The sequence below is a fragment of the Rana temporaria genome, chromosome 1 (genome assembly GCF_905171775.1).
Source record: "Rana temporaria chromosome 1, aRanTem1.1, whole genome shotgun sequence".
NCBI lineage: Eukaryota > Metazoa > Chordata > Amphibia > Anura > Ranidae > Rana > Rana temporaria.
In genome coordinates, this window is record NC_053489.1 from 408262157 (window position 1) to 408278937 (window position 16781).

Below are 16781 nucleotides of genomic sequence, written 5' to 3' on the forward strand. Positions count from 1 at the left end.
GAAGGGGGGGGGGTGTAGTGAAAGCACACCTAGGCTGCCATTCCTAGGATGTGATGATAGAGCACCATGGGGCTCCTGGCCAGCATGGCAAGTCCCAAAGTTGGGCAGAGGCCTACATGAGAAGAAGAGGATTCCACTGGAAGGAAAGAAGTGAGCTGGGGGCTCTATGGGGCAGAGATAAGTGGGGGGCCCCTCACACGGGAAGTAAAGCGTGGCAAGGCCTCATCCTGTTGGGGGGTTGATTAGTGGAATACATACACTCCTGAATACATACACTCCTGTGGCAGACAAAGCGCCCCCTCCCCTCCTCCTTCTCACCTGCATGCAGAGCCTCCTGGCTGTCCGCTGGGACTGGTCGGTGCAGGCCGGGCTCTGGCTGCCTGTGGTCGGGGGCTGAGGGGGAGCCGATAAACTGTAAATACATGCAGGCAGCCGGAGAGGAGGGGGGAAGGTGGGGGGGGAGAGAAGAGACTGGCCGAGCTGAAGTCACCTGAGGCGGGTACGCGATGTCCCCAGTGTCCGGCCTGTTTAGACGAGGCGCCCGCTGGCTGGAGGAGTCAGGCGAATGGTGAGCTGAATAATCAGGGTGAGGAGGATGTGTGTGTACACAGAGGGGGCATAAAAGGGGCGTTCACAGGCCGAGGCGGGCCTTCCTGAGGAGACGAGAGGAAGAGGAGGGGACATGGCCGGCCCGGAGCACACTCACCTCACACTATTTTTAGCTGGCTGTGGGGGGAGTCATGACTTTCAGGCTATATAGCAACCATGGCGCCGAGGGGGGGGACACATTATGGAGAACTGATAGGGGGCCGATTATAAAGGAGGGCGGGTGCTGACGTCACCTGTCAGGACGGGACACACAGAGCCCAAGATGGCAGCGTGCCGGAAATGACACTCTCCTGGATGGCAACACTTGGAAGAATCAAGCAGATGTACATAAAGAGTCCGGGTTATTACAATCACCTCAGAGAGAATGTCAGACCAACAAACTCCACAGAGAGAGTGTCTGGCCAACAATCACCTGAGAGAGAGTGTACCACCAACAATCACCTCAGAGAGAGAGAGTGTCAGGCTAATAATCACCTCAGAGAAAGTGTCCCACCAACCATTCCTTCATCTAGTGTGTGTAGTATACTATAGCAGCTCATATCTTCCAGAATCTTCCGAGCAGACCCTGTGTATACAGTGTGAGGTAACAAGTCCTACAAAAAAAGGTTACGAGTCTGTGGAGGTGCTCCAAATAGAAAAGAATACTTGAGGGAGTTTGTTCATCGAGAACCAACCTTTACCGGTCGTAGGACGTACATAATATGGGTTTCACAGCAATTTTAATTTTTTTCCGAGCTCGTTTAACCTCTGTGAACAAAAAAAGTGAACCATGAACTCAAAGCATGTGCTCATTTTGATGTCAACTTTTGTTTTAGTCATAGTCTTTTGACTAAAATACAGTTTTTGTTGTATTTTAGTCATCTGAATAGTTTTACAAAGAGAAATGTTGAGATGTAGTTGAGCAATAGAGTGGGCCCACATCCCAGATAATTGGAACAAGTTGAAAATCGTCCCCCTTCGTGGGACTTTAATGGCCCAACTTGTTAATAGTGTAATGACAGCATATTATAGTAAAGAAAACATTTGAATGATGTATACAAAGTATATACATTTATTTAACAATGGATAAACAGATAGATATATTCACAACAATGGTGGCTGGTAAACATGTAAGTCAACATGATAACAGAAAAGAACCATACAGGTATGATACTCATGGATCCAGGACTACCATGATGTGACCACCATGGCATATCAGGGTGGGTTTAGTTGACCCTTTCGCACCCAAGGGTAAAACAAATCTTATTTTTTTTATTTCCGGCATCAAAAACACATGGAAAGTAGGTTATATGGTTTGCAGTGGCATAGTTTACACCAATGCGGTCAGTGTCAGCGCGTTCAAGTTCTCGGAAAAAAAGTAGAACATGCTTAATTTTTTTTGCACTGGACTGTACTGGAAAGCAGTATAACACATCAAAAATGCACTGGAACGCATCAAAAACTTACCGGACCCCAGTACACTGAAAAAAAAATAAGAAAAATGCATCCGGTAATGCATCAAAAATGTACCGGAACACGTCAAAAGCGTGTTAAATACACACATGTAGAAACGCACTTGAAATTAATCTGGAGTGCATTTTTGTGGTGTTAGCCAGCCTTCAGTCGACTAAAGTCTCCAATACGTTTTAGTTGACTAAAATCGAATGGGTTTAGTTGACCCCTTCGCGCCTAAGGGTAAAACAAATCTAATTGCCTAAGCACAATTTTGAAACTTTGGCATGTGTTAGTAAATTCGTACATATCATTACAACTACTTTGTGTTTCCAGGTGGATTATACTGCATTTTTTTCAGGACAAATTGGGCTTTTATTTGGTGGTAAATGCTAATGTATAGCTCCTGATTATTTTTTTTATTATTAATATTATCAAAGGAAAACTAGCCCAAAATAGTAAAAAAATGTAGCTGTGTATTTCTTGCTACCATAACCTACCACCAAAGAACAACCCAAATTAAATTCCCCTGCTCTTGACGATTGCAGCGATACCACATTTGCGTATGTTAGTTGTTTGTACCCGTAGTACAGCTCAGAAACAAAAGTGCCCATTTTCCTTTTTTTTTTTAATCCTACCTAAAAAAAAAAAAAAAAATGCTGACCTTTGACCCTCACCTTGACCCAAACACTAACCCTTGCACTGACCTAGATCAAGATCAAACCTTGATCTAGGTATTTTTTTGTATTTTCTATTTAATTTCTTTATTATTATTATTATTATTTTTTTTCTCTGCAAGGAGAGAGAGATTCTAAGGCCCGGATTCATAGACAACTTAGGCCGACGTATCTGTTGATACGCGGCGTAAGTTCAAGGATGCGCCGTCATATCTATGCGCTGTATTCAGGAAACAAGATACGCCTGAATTTTGCCAAGATACGACCGATGTAAGTCTCCTATGCCGTCGTATCTTGGGTGCATATTTACGCTGGCCGCTAGGGGCGCTTCCATTGATTTACGCGTTGAATATGTAAATGAGCTAGATACGCCGATTCACGAACGTACTTGTGCCCGTCGCAGTAAGCTACGTCATTTGTGTAAGGCGTACGTCCGGCGTAAGTTTACCCCTCATAAAGCAGGCGTAGGTTATGTTAAGGTATGGGCACGGGAACAGCGTCGTATTTTATGTAAGTCGTACGTGAATGGGGCTGGGCGTAGTTTACCTTCACGTCGTATGAATGGAGCCGGCGTATCTTAGGGAGTAAATTCGACGTGATTCTCAGCTTTATTATAATACAACACGCCCACTGCTTTGCTACTTTGAATTAGGTGGGCTTACGCCGGCCCATTTACGTTACGCCGGCGTAAATATGGGAGCAAGTGCTTTGTGAATACTCAGCTTGCCTCTCAATGTTACGTCGGCGTAGCGCATATGAGATGCGCTACGCCTATCTAAAGATGCGCCAATCTCTCTGAATCTGGCCCTAAGTATCTCTCTCCTTCATTCACAGAGAAAGAAAACGGGGTGGGCTTCACAGTGACTGATCACTGTGATAGCCAATCAAAGGCTATTACAGTGATCACGTGACCTGGAATTGGGAGATTGTTAGTACGCGGCCCGGGGCTCTCCGTGCGACCTTGGTCCCTCTGCTGCCCCACGGAAAAAAGCCCAGTGGGGCCACATATTTGCGTCTGATTGGCGTGAAGGGGATAAATTGTAATTCTTTACTTAAAGTGGTTGTAAACCCACTTTTTGTACTTTTACCTACAGGTAAGCCTATAACAAGGCTTACCTGTAGGTAAGGAGAATATCTCATGCGCAGGGGGGGATCTACGGAGAAAGGACCGGCAGCCGCCGGACCTTGCCGAGTTTTAAATGACGTCATCGCCGCTCCAGCCAATCACAGCGCTGGAGCGGCGATACCCGGAAGACACGCCAAGGCAAGATGAAATCTCGCTCGGCGTGAACCAGGTAAGTGCTACGCACCTCGTTCCGAGGTAAGTATTTCATAATGAGCTAATATGCGGTGCATATTAGCTCATTATGACTTTTCCCTTACAGGAGGAAAAAAAAAAACATTTATTCATGCAGGTTTACAACCGCTTTAAGAATTTCTCTAGAATTTCCAATCTCATATTCTGGAGTACAAATCTAATACCATGTTATTATTTATGGTATTAAGGTTTGAACATGTACTACAGACACAAATTTGACCATTGTGATATAACCAGTGTTAATTTTGATGCCAAATTTCAATTTAGTTTTAGCCATAGTCTTTAATTTTAATCGTATTTTAGTCATCTAAATAGTTTTAGTCGTATTTTAGTAGTCTAAAATAGTGTTAATTTCGTTCAGCACACAAAAAAAAACATGCAGAAGGGTAAAGAAATGACCAGTGCCTCAAAACTCAAACTCCCAGAGGCACAATGCTTCTGACAGGAACAAGCTATTCTCTTTTTTACCTAGGCTGAAGCCAGGTGGACCCAGTGCCTTAGGGACCTGCAAAAGCCAGCCTACCAAGTTCTTGGTTGGGTAGAGGAAAAAGACCCGAAGGCCAAAGATCCCCCAATATCGGAGCAGGCCCCGATAAACTTGCATCCTTAGTCTCTGTGTAGAAATAAGGAACAAGGAAAAACACGAGCAATGAAGTGCCCATGAAAAAATAGTAAAATTCACACAATCGTTTTTTGGGGGTCGGTATTATACTGGATACAAACTATGAGAAAATGTGAAGAAAAATTCTATATGAGGCATGATCATTTGATTTTTGTATAGTGTGTACACAATTTTTGACATGCAATCCAGGCTTTCTAAGCAAATTTCGAAGGGACAAACTCCAAAAATGTTCTTGTACAGAACTAACGATTCTTGTTTAATGTGTATGGTTGTCGTATGGCTTCCGTATAAGAAAAATCAGATATGAAAGACTGCCCATGATCAGAAACCATAAATGGCAAAAAAAAGTAGGGCTGTGGAAATTAACTATTAATTCCTCCATTAATCGTTAATTTTTTTGATCGATCAAAATTCTTTTGATCGGTACACACCTCTCAGCTGGCTTCCGGGTCTTCAGGGAGTTCCGTCAGAGATCTGGTGATGTCACGGACACCGGCGGGGCTTGCCATGTCCATCTGAAGGGCTCTTTTGCTGTGCCTTCATATCTGCATGCCAGGGGGAACTTACTATCTGCCACACGCAAGGGCTGTTACACTTCCCTCTATCAACCTGGGATTCTACAGCCATCCACTGGGAGTTGTGATAGTTCCCTTCATGGGACATCTACATGCCGACAGACTGATGTTAACCCCTCCTCATATGGATTCAGCAGTGGTATCGTTGTACACATTTTTATACCTGTATCATACTTCGCTACATGTTTTTATGACTACTTTTGCTACCTTTTGGTATTACTCGCATAATTTTTACAGTTTATGTATCTACATCGATTTTATCTCCAGTGCAATATTTATTTTGTTACCTACTTGAAGACTATAAAAGTTTTAATGCTATTCCCATCGATCGTGGCCTTTGTGTGTTTTTTGTATCCTGCTATCTATTTTTCCAGTGGTTGGTAGCTGCACTGGGAATTAGCCCGCAAGGAGATCAGCTAAAAGTAGTTGGGTCTGTACGTGCGTTACAATTAATCAAAATTAGTAGAGCCCTAAAAAAAAGCCTTTGTCGTACAAGAATTTTCATACTTTATTTCCATCCTCCGTTTCAACTTGCTGTGAAACATTGAGGAAAACCGGACAATTGTTTGCCAATTTTCTTATAGTGTGTACCCCCTTAAAAGTTTCTCCATGCTAGCCAAAGGGCCCACTCAGGAGGGGAGTGCAGGTAAAGTATTAAAGTGGTTGTAAACCGCTGGGTGCATTTATTTGGATTTCTGCACAAATTGGTCATAAAATGTGATCTGATCTTCATCTAAGTCACAACAATAGACAATCACAGTCTGCTTAAACTAATAACACACAAAAAAATTAAATGTTACCATGTTTTTATTGAACACACCATGTAAACATTCACAGTGCGGGTGGAAAAAGTATGGATTTAATAACTGGTTGAACCTCCTTTGGCAGCAATAACTTCAACCAAACGTTTCCTGTAGTTGCAGATCAGACGTGCACAATGGTCAGGAGTAATTCTTGACCATTCCTCTTTACAGAACTGTTTCAGTTCAGCAATATTCTTGGGATGTCTGGTGTGAATTGCTTTCTTGAAGTCATGCCACAGCATCTCAATCGGGTTGAGGTCAGGACTCTGACTGGGCCACTCCAGAAGGCGTATCTTCTTCTGTTTAAGTCATTCTGTTGTTGAATTACTTCTATGCTTTGGGTCGTTGTCCTGTTGCAACACCCATCTTCTGTTGAGCTTAAGTTCTCCTTCAAAATGTCTTGATAAACTTGGGAATTCATTTTTTCTTTGATGATAGCAATCCGTCCAGGCCCTGGCGCAGCAAATCAGCCCCAAACCATGATGCCCCCACCACCATACTTCACAGTTGGGATGATGTTTTGATGTTGGTGTGCTGTGCCTCTTTTTCTCCACACATAGTGTTGTATGTTTCTTCTAAACAACTCAACTTTGGTTTCATCTGTCCACAGAATATTTTGTCAGTACTGCTGTGGAACATCCAGGTGCTCTTGTGCAAACTGTAAACATGCAGCAATGTTTTTTTTTTTGGACAGCAGTGGCTTCCTCTGTGGTATCCTCCTATGAAATCCATTCTTGTTTAGTGTTTTACGTATCATAGATTCGCTAACAGAGGTGTTAGCATATGCCAGAGACTTTTGTAAGTCTTTCGTTGACACTCTAGGATTCTTTTTCACCTCATTGAGCAGTCTGCGCTGTGCTCTTGCAGTCATCTTTATAGGACAGCCACTCCTAGGGAGAGTAGCAGCAGTGCTGAACTTTCTCCATTTATAGACAATTTGTCTTACCGTGGACTGATGAACAGCAAGGCTTTTGGAGATACCTTTATAACCCTTTCCAGCTTTATGCAAGTCAACAATTCTTAATCGTAGGTCTTCTGAGAGCCTTTTTGTGCAAGGCATCATTCACATCAGGCAATGCTTCTTGTGAAAAGCAAACCCAGAACTGGTGTGGGTTTTTTATAGGGCAGCTGTAACCAACACCTCCAATCTCATCTCATTGATTGGACTCCAGTAGGCTGACACCTCACTCCAATTAGCTTTTGGAGATGTCATTAGTCTAGGGCAGGGGTCTCCAAACATTCTAAACAAAGGGCTGGTTCATTATCCTTCAGACTCTTGGAGGGCCCAACTTTGGCCAGCGGGGGTGGAAATTTTCCTGGCATCAGTGGGACTAAACATCTGGTATTAGGGGGAGGAATAGTGCCCCATCGTTGGTATCATAGGGAGGAATAGTGCCCTATTAGTGGTGTTAGTGGGAGAAATGGTGCTTCACTGTCGGTGTCAAATGGCAGAATAGTGTCTCGTATCAGTGGGAGAGATAGTGCCCCAAGGGCCGGATAAAGGCAAGCAAAGGCCCCCTTTCGGCCCTTAGGCCGCAGTTTGGAGACCACTGGTCTAGGGGTTCACCTACTTTTTCCACCTGCACTGTGAATGTTTACATGGTGTGTTCAATAAAAACATGGTAACATAAAATTATTTGTGTGTTATTAGTTTAAGCCAGTGGTTCTCAACCTGGGGTCGAATGTTGATTTGCCAGGGGTCACCAAATCCTGGGCTGGCTCCTGTAGCCCGTATCGCTCTCCCAGTTTTTTTTGCGGCCACCCAGCAAGGGCTATCCCTGGAGCCTGTGGCCGCCCAGCTGAGCTGTTTCTGGAGCCTGCAGCTGCCCACTCAGCCTCTTCGCAGGCGCCCATTCAGTTCACGGCATGGCTAGGGAACATAGACTAGAGGTCAGCTGACTGGTGAGGAATGGGAAGTGGAAGGGACTGGAGGAGACCCTATCTCCTGATTTCAGCATAGGTGTCACTGCTACGAAACACCACAAAATCGGAGACACAGTGACGCCAGAGACACAGTGAGTAACACTACCTGTGATTATAGTTGCCATTAAAAGGCTTCCGGTGGCGCTAAATGTCCATGGGTTGGGGGCGCAAATTACTTGTCTTGCCTTGGGTGCTGACAACCAACGCTACGAAAATAATTTTAATGTTAGGGGTCCCCACAACTTGGGAAAGTGCCCCACGATTGCGGTCAGCAAGGACAGAACAGGGGAATGCCTTTGTAAACAAGGCATTCCCCTATTCTGCCTAGTGACACTGTCACTGATGACTGTTCCCTGTGATCGAGAATGGTCATCAGTGATGTGTCATGCGTAGCCACACCCTCTAACAGTAAGAACCACTCCCTAGTACTGACTTAACCCCCTGCAGCGCCACCTAGTGGTTAACCCCTTCACTGCCTGTGTCATTTTTACAGTAATCAGTGCATTTTTATAGCACTGATCGCTGTAAAAATGACAATGGTTCCAAAATGGTGTCAAAAGTGTCCGATGTGAAACTGAATCCGTTCTGGCTCTCACTGTTTCCGGAGGACGATGAGCTCATCGCCCAATGGAGGCAGTATTTTCTGGAAAACTATCACACGGCCTCTATAGCTGCAATATGGGACTCATTCAAAATATACGCCCGTAATACCCTGATCTCACACATAAATAAAATCAAGACAGACTCCGCCGGTGCGTTTGACAGGGCGGTGTCGGAGCTGGTCTCTACTGAACGAGAATATGCTACCAATCCCACCCCGGCAACAGCAATTCAGCTTAAAATGCAAACTAGGATGGTAACCCAGCTACAGTATACGAAGGCTCGGCAAAAGCTTTTCTTTACTAAACAGAAACTCTTTGAATATGGCGAAAAGGCAGGCAAGCTCCTAGCGTACTTAGTGCATTGTGAAGATAGACCCCCAGTTGTCATCACCCTCCACGGGCCGGGGGGTGGACGGGTCACGGACCCACGCAGCGTGACCTCTGAGTTCAGGGATTTTTTTGCAGACTTATATAAAACGACAGTGACTGACCCGACGGACTTACAGACTGCTTTTCTCCACAGCATAACCTTCCCCCAACTGACGAAGGATCAGGTAGACTCGCTTGAGGCACCCCTTACCACGAAAGAAATAGATGCTGCGATCGCCAGTTTCGCTAGATCCAAGTCCCCGGGTTCCGACGGTCTCCCTGTTGAGTTTTACTCCCAATTTAGTGAACTACTAACTCCCAGGCTGCTTGCATTATATAATCACTTATTTGAAACCTTCACTCTGCCCCACTCTATGCGGGAGGCGACGATAGTCCTTATCCCCAAACCTGGGAAGGATCCGGGCTACCCCGAGTCCTATCGCCCCATTTCTCTTCTGCAGGTGGATATAAAAATACTAGCCAAGGTGCTGTCCCTCAGATTAAACCATATCATTCTGTCCCTTATACATGCGGATCAGGCGGGCTTCATGCCGGGCCGCAACACCTCTTTTAATCTGCGTAAATTATACATCAACCTTCAAGCTACACATGCAGAGGTCGGGTCGCGGGTGGTGGTGACGTTAGACACATCAAAGGCATTTGATTCAGTAGAGTGGGGATATCTCTGGAGCTGCTTGGAGGGATATGACAGCTTCCCACCGACTGAATTTCAAGACAGTTTGCCATTACAACGAGTCAGTACCATAAAATACTTAGGGATAAGCGTATCCAGAACACCGGCGGATTATATACACTTAAATTTAGATCCATTAATTTCCCATGTTAAGTCCAAACTAAGAACATGGGCCCGTTTACCACTAGGGGTTTGGGGCCAGGTTAACCTCATCAAAATGGTCCTCCTACCTAAGATACTGTATGTTCTCTGGCACTCCCCGGTGTACCTACCCCTGAAACACTTTAAATCCCTTGAAGCTCTTCTCAAGCCATTCGTATGGGGAAACAACAGACACAAGGTAGCTTGGCAGGTGCTTAAAAAACCCACAGATCTGGGGGGCACGGCTCTCCCTGACTTTAATCTCTACTATATTGCGTCACAATTATCCCAACTGTACCACATTGACAAGACGGATAGGGAGCGGTTTCTTCAGCTGCTCTGTCCGAGGTGGGCTCGGCGCACTGAGGACTCAATTTACGCGCTGGCAATGGGCTCTAGCGGTGCAGGGCAGGGGGACGGCAGACAGACTCTGTTGTATCACTACAGACGCATATGGGACCTGGCTTCTGCTAAGCTCGGGATACCAACTTATAACGATTACATCCCATTATGGCGTAATAAAACTCTGACAGAATTTCTACAACTGCCTGATGTGGACCTCTGGTCTAATCATGGTATTCTCTACATGCACCAACTGTTTACTGATGGAACCCTCAAAACCTTCCCCATGCTTAGCGAAGAATTATCACTCCCCAGGTACATGCTCTTTCGTTTCCTGCAAGTGAAACACGCGGTCCAGGCTCAGTTTTTGGAGTCCATACCGCAGGCTGCCCCTAATCCAATCATGGCCATAATCAAAAGTACTGACCCCCGCAAGCTAACATCGGCCTTCTACAGTATGCTTTCTACCCCTGCTTCCACCAGGTTGGCATATAAGCTCAAACCTAGATGGGAAAGGGTGATAGGCCCCTTGGAGGATGAGGAATGGGAGGAGGCTCTAGAATCCTGCAAGGCTGTTTCACCCAAGCTCTCAGACAGATTGACCCAAATCTACATTATCCATCAGGCATATCTCACCCCCCTTCGGGTGGCCAGATATAGAAACACCCAATCTACCCTTTGTCAGATGTGTAGGAGGGAGGTGGGTACATTCTTTCACTTACTGTGGTCATGTCCCAAGATGCAGGGTCTGTGGGCACAAGTCGTAACCTTCCTACACGACCACATGGGTTCTCCGGCCACATTAGACCCAAAACCATGCCTACTCGGGGTGTTCCCAGATACCATAGACAAGTACACAAAGACGTTCTTGCATGAGACGTTGTTCTCGGTGCGGAAGGTAATTGCCCGACAGTGGATGCGACCCGTGCCCCCTGGGTTGGGGGAGTGGAAGATAGAGGTCAATAATAATTTACCGTATAAAAAGGTTATATACATTAACAGGGAATGCCCAACCAAATATGACAAAATATGGAATCGTTGGCTGGTCGGGTATATTGTTACGGGTCAGAGACATATACACGGTTGGCTCCTGATACTCTTTCTTCTTTTCTGGTATTTGTATGGTTTTTTTTTTGTTTTTTTTATTACTCTTGTTTTTCATGGGTTCCTTATTCGGGACGTCAGCCTTGAACTGTATCTATTCTGTTTGTTGCACACCCTCATGTTATCGGTTATACTGCCGTTGTATGTAATGACATGTACAGGGAGTGCAGAATTATTAGGCAAATTAGTATTTTGACCACATCATCCTCTTTATGCATGTTGTCTTACTCCAAGCTGTATAGGCTCGAAAGCCTACTACCAATTAAGCATATTAGGTGATGTGCATCTCTGTAATGAGAAGGGGTGTGGTCTAATGACATCAACACCCTATATCAGGTGTGCATAATTATTAGGCAACTTCCTTTCCTTTGGCAAAATGGGTCAAAAGAAGGACTTGACAGGCTCAGAAAAGTCAAAAATTGTGAGATATTTTGCAGAGGGATGCAGCACTCTTAAAATTGCAAAGCTTCTGAAGCGTGATCATCGAACAATCAAGTGTTTCATTCAAAATAGTCAACAGGGTCGCAAGAACCGTGTGGAAAAACCAAGGCGCAAAATAACTGCCCATGAACTGAGAAAAGTCAAGCGTGCAGCTGCCAAGATGCCACTTGCCACCAGTTTGGCCATATTTCACAGCTGCAACATCACTGGAGTGCCCAAAAGCACAAGGTGTGCAATACTCAGAGACATGGCCCAGGTAAGAAAGGCTGAAAGATGACCACCACTGAACAAGACACACAAGCTGAAACGTCAAGACTGGGCCAAGAAATATCTCAAGACTGATTTTTCTAAGGTTTTATGGACTGCTGAAATGAGAGTGAGTCTTGATGGGCCAGATGGATGGGCCCGTGGCTGGATTGGTAAAGGGCAGAGAGCTCCAGTCCGACTCAGACGCCAGCAAGGTGGAGGTGGGGTACTGGTTTGGGCTGGTATCATCAAAGATGAGCTTGTGGGGCCTTTTCGGGTTGAGGATGGAGTCAAGCTCAACTCCCAGTCCTACTGGCAGTTTCTGGAAGACACCTTCTTCAAGCAGTGGTACAGGAAGAAGTCTGCATCCTTCAAGAAAAACATGATTTTCATGCAGGACAATGCTCCATCACACGCGTCCAAGTACTCCACAGCGTGGCTGGCAAGAAAGGGTATAAAAGAAGAAAAACTAATGACATGGCCTCCTTGTTCACCTGATCTGAACCCCATTGAGAACCTGTGGTCCATCATTAAATGTGAGATTTACAAGGAGGGAAAACAGTACACCTCTCTGAACAGTGTCTGGGAGGCTGCGGTTGCTGCTGCACGCAATGTTGATGGTGAACAGATCAAAACACTGACAGAATCCATGGATGGCAGGCTTTTGAGTGTCCTTGCAAAGAAAGGTGGCTATATTGGTCACTGATTTGTTTTTGTTTTGTTTTTGAATGTCAGAAATGTATATTTGTGAATGTTGAGATGTTATATTGGTTTCACTGGTAAAAATAAATAATTTATATGGGTATATATTTTTTTTTTGTTAAGTTGCCTAATAATTCTGCACAGTAATAGTCACCTGCACACACAGATATCCCCCTAAAATAGCTAAAACAAAAAACAAACTAAAAACTACTTCCAAAAATATTCAGCTTTGATATTAATGAGTTTTTTGGGTTCATTGAGAACATGGTTGTTGTTCAATAATAAAATTAATCCTCAAAAATACAACTTGCCTAATAATTCTGCACTCCCTGTATGTACCTTTTTTGTTATAATAAAGTTGTTTTAAAAGTGTCCGATGTGTCCGCCATAATGTGTATCACTGCCAAGATGTTTTTTCTGGTACACCACTCCCCAGAGGGCACATCCCCAGGAGCTCCCAGCCACAGCAACTGCAGCAACATTCCTACCAAAAAGGCATTAGTGGGTACACACTATAAGAAAATTGGACGAATGATCGTTCGGTTTACCTCAATGTTTCACAGCAAGTCAAACCCAAGGATGTAAATAATGTGCAAAAGTTCTTGTACGACAAAGTTCTTTTTTTTTTTTGTTGTTAATTGTTTCTGATCATGTCTTTTGTATCTGTATTTTCTCATACGAAAATAGTACACATTAAATAAAAGTCGTTCCTTCTGTTCATGGACACATTTTTTTGGGGAGTTTGTCCTTTTGGAAATTTTTGTTTAAAAGGTCTGAATCGGATGTTGAAAAATGTGCATACTTTACGGAAATTATACGTCGTGCCTCATATTTTTTTTTTTTTTTTACGATTTTCTTATAGTATGTACCCCAGCTTAATACTGACCCAAAAGACCAGCTGTGAATTTTACATAGCACTTTTTTATTTTTCTCAATTTTTTCATGAGCTCATGACTGCATGTTTTTTCTTGTTTTTTATTTCTACAAAGAGACTGAGGATGCAGGTTATCGGGGCCTACCCAGATGTTGGGGGATCTGTGGCCTTCAGGTCTTTTTCTTCTCCCCAACCAAGGAAAATCTGAATCATATGTCGAAATTTGTGTACACACTATACGAAAATAGTGATTTGTACGGAATTTCTCTTCTGATTTTCCGAGTGTACCCAACTTTAGGGAGAGTCCTGCCTTCCACCAGGAACAAGTCTGGTGAACCAAACCAAAATCAACCCAGGAGGAAAGGGATCCCACATACCTACCACCTACAATGGCCTCATGAAGGTTTTGTGAAACACTTTAACCACTTGAGCTCCGGAAAATTTTACACCTTTCATGACCAGAGAATTATTTTGCTGTTCATCACTGCGCTACTTTAACTGGCTACTGTTATGCAACACTGTACACAAATTACATTTTTATCATTTTACATTCTACTTTCTGTTATAAAACATAGCCAATAAAAAAAATGTAATTTCTTCATAAATATAGGCCAAAACATTCTGCTACATGTGTTCAAGGGAAAAAAAATCCCCATTAGTGTATATTAATTGGTTTATGCGAAAGTTATAGCGTCTACAAACTATGATGTATATACTGGAAATAATGCAGCTTTATTTGGAATACTGTAATGGCGGTGATCAGCGACTTATAATAGTGTGGCAGGAAAATTGCCACTAGCCGATGTTGGCAGGGAGGTACACTGATGCCGCGTACACACGATCGGTTTGTCTGATGAAAACGATCCGATGGACCGTTTTCATCAGACGAACCGATCGTGTGTGAGCCCCATCGGTTTTTTTTCCCATCCGTGAAAAAACGTAGAACCTGTTTTAAAATTATCTGATGGTTAAAAAACCGATAGAAAAAAATGATCGTCTGTGGGCAAGTCCATCAATTAAAAACCCACGCATGCTCAGACTGAATTAGGAGACCGGAGCGCTCGTTCTGGTAAAACTAGCGTTCGTTATGGAGATGGCACATTCTACATTTTGCAAATGATTGCATCGTTCAATGCAGCGCATTGTTTTCTTTGTTCTAATGCTAGAATAAAGAAGTTGTTTTGCTGATGGTATTTATACAGAGTTCTCACATACTGACTTAATTTTTGCTTGTGATCTCATGAATAATGTTTTTCTTTTAAAAGCCAGATCTCCATAATATTTTTCTTTACGCCACATGTCCTTTGTTTTGGTTTTGCCTATTTTCATTATTTCAGGTGATATTCATTTTTTTTATCAAGTTATCACAACAACATTCCCCCCCTCAAGGAGGTTGGTGTCCTTTGTTAATTACACATTTCTGAAATGTTTTATGGCTATTCACCAGAAAAACACATAGACAAGTCTTTAACTTAAATAAAATCTCCATTTATTCTGGTCAAAAAAATTAAAGATGAAGGGCAACAATTGAACAATCTGCCAAATATATGCAGACTTTGGACCCCAAAGGCAGACAACATGAATTGGATAAACAGCAAAATAAATAATCTGAGGAGTCCCTCTCTAATTGGGATCACAATCTGGTCCCCAAATCACAGAAATCAGGAGCAGCAGCAGATGTCATACATGTCCCCAAGCTGTGGTACTCCAACAACAACCTGCGTTTTCTGGCAGATCAGCTTGAAGCCAGGGAATCACTTTCTGGTCTTCCTTGAAGCCTTCCTTTCATGGCTCCCTGCAGCGTTCCTTCCACGGCTCCCTCTACGCCCCCTTGCAGGCTGTGGCGCTGGTGGTGAGAATGTGGCAGGAGGAGGAGAAGGATGGGCCAGGTCAGCTTAAATTGTCCTAATCTTATCACAATCTAGACCTTTAAACACTGTGGGCCAGATTCTCATACATTAACGTTGCTCCTGGGCAGCGTAATGTATGTGCTGTACGCTACACCGCCGCAGGTTTACAGGTTTACATCCTGATTCTCAGAACACTTACCTGTAAACTTGCGGCGGTGTATCGTTAATTCGCTCGGCGCAAGCCCGCCCAATTCAAATGGGGCGGGCACCATTTAAATTAGGCGCGCTCCCGCGCCGAGCGTACTGCGCATGCTCCTTCGGGTAAATTACCCGACGTGCATTGCGCTAAATGACGTCGCCCCAACGTCATTTGCTTAGACGTTTACGTAAATGGCGTCCAGCGCCATTCACGGACGTCTTACGCAAACAACGTTTTTTTTTTTAAACTTCGACGCGAGAACGACGGCCATAGTTAACATTGGTTGCCCCTGCTAATAGCAGGGGCAACCTTACGCGTCGCGTACGCTACGGAAACACCGTAAATTCTCAGCGTCGGACGCGCGTAGGTTCGGGAATCTCGCGTACTTACCTCATTTGCATAGACGACGGGGAAAACGATGATGCGACACCTAGCGGCGGGAAAAAAAATTACTTTTAAGATCTGACAGCGTAACAGCCTTACGCATGTCAGATCTAATGGGTATCTATGCGCAACTGATTCTAAGAAGAGATTGCAAGTTCACCACATGGGGGTACACCCAGATTTATAATATATATCACGTAGGTCACCTTAATTGACCTTGCAGGGTTAATTTATAGTCATTTTCTTTTCAGAATAGTGATTGGTGGGGTGATCACCCATCATCACCTATCAGCTTTTTATTATTTAGTATTCCCTTCCAGGGTCTCCTTTTGGCGCCACATTTTTTACATTTCATATTCACGGAGTATCCACTTTGTCATGCTGGCTGCCTGACTCACCTTTATATTTTGATTAGCGCAATATTTACATACACTACTTTTTTGTATAGTTAGACTTGCCATGTTAAGTATGGCCGTCGTTCCCGCGTCGAAATTTGAATTTTTTTTTTGCGTAAGTCGTCCGTGAATCGGGATGGACGTAATTCACGTCTAAGTTAAAAGAATGACGTTGTTGCGACGTCATTTAGCGCAATGCACGGCGGGAAATTTAGAAACGGAGCACGCGCAGTTCATTCGGCGCGGGGACGCGCTTCATTTAAATGAAACACGTCCCCTAATCGCCGATTTGAATTCCGCCGCCAAAGATACACTACGCTGCCGTAACTTACGGCGCAAAATCTTTAAGGATTCGAAATTACGCCAGGTAAGGTACGGCGGCGTAGCATATCTCTGATACGCTGCGCCGATCTATTTCTATGTGGATCTGGCCCCTTGTGTTTACATCTAAATAAATAAGCAGCAGTCATATGCAAAAGT

General features: G+C 44.0%; 1 protein-coding gene across 5 annotated transcripts in view; it reads right to left on the minus strand.

Moving 5' to 3' along the window:
* CNOT6L (CCR4-NOT transcription complex subunit 6 like) overlaps positions 1-789 on the minus strand; it is a 71811-nt gene extending 71022 nt beyond the window's left edge. For 2 of the 5 annotated variants that reach the window (XM_040324195.1, XM_040324166.1), the window contains exon 1: positions 319-681. The gene's annotated coding sequence lies outside the window, so the exon portion shown is untranslated. Of the gene's footprint in view, positions 1-318; positions 682-706 lie in introns of those variants that run through there. The other 3 variants (XM_040324180.1, XM_040324172.1, XM_040324189.1) reach the window with 3 other exon arrangements.
* Between the last annotated feature and the right edge of the window lie 15992 nt (positions 790-16781).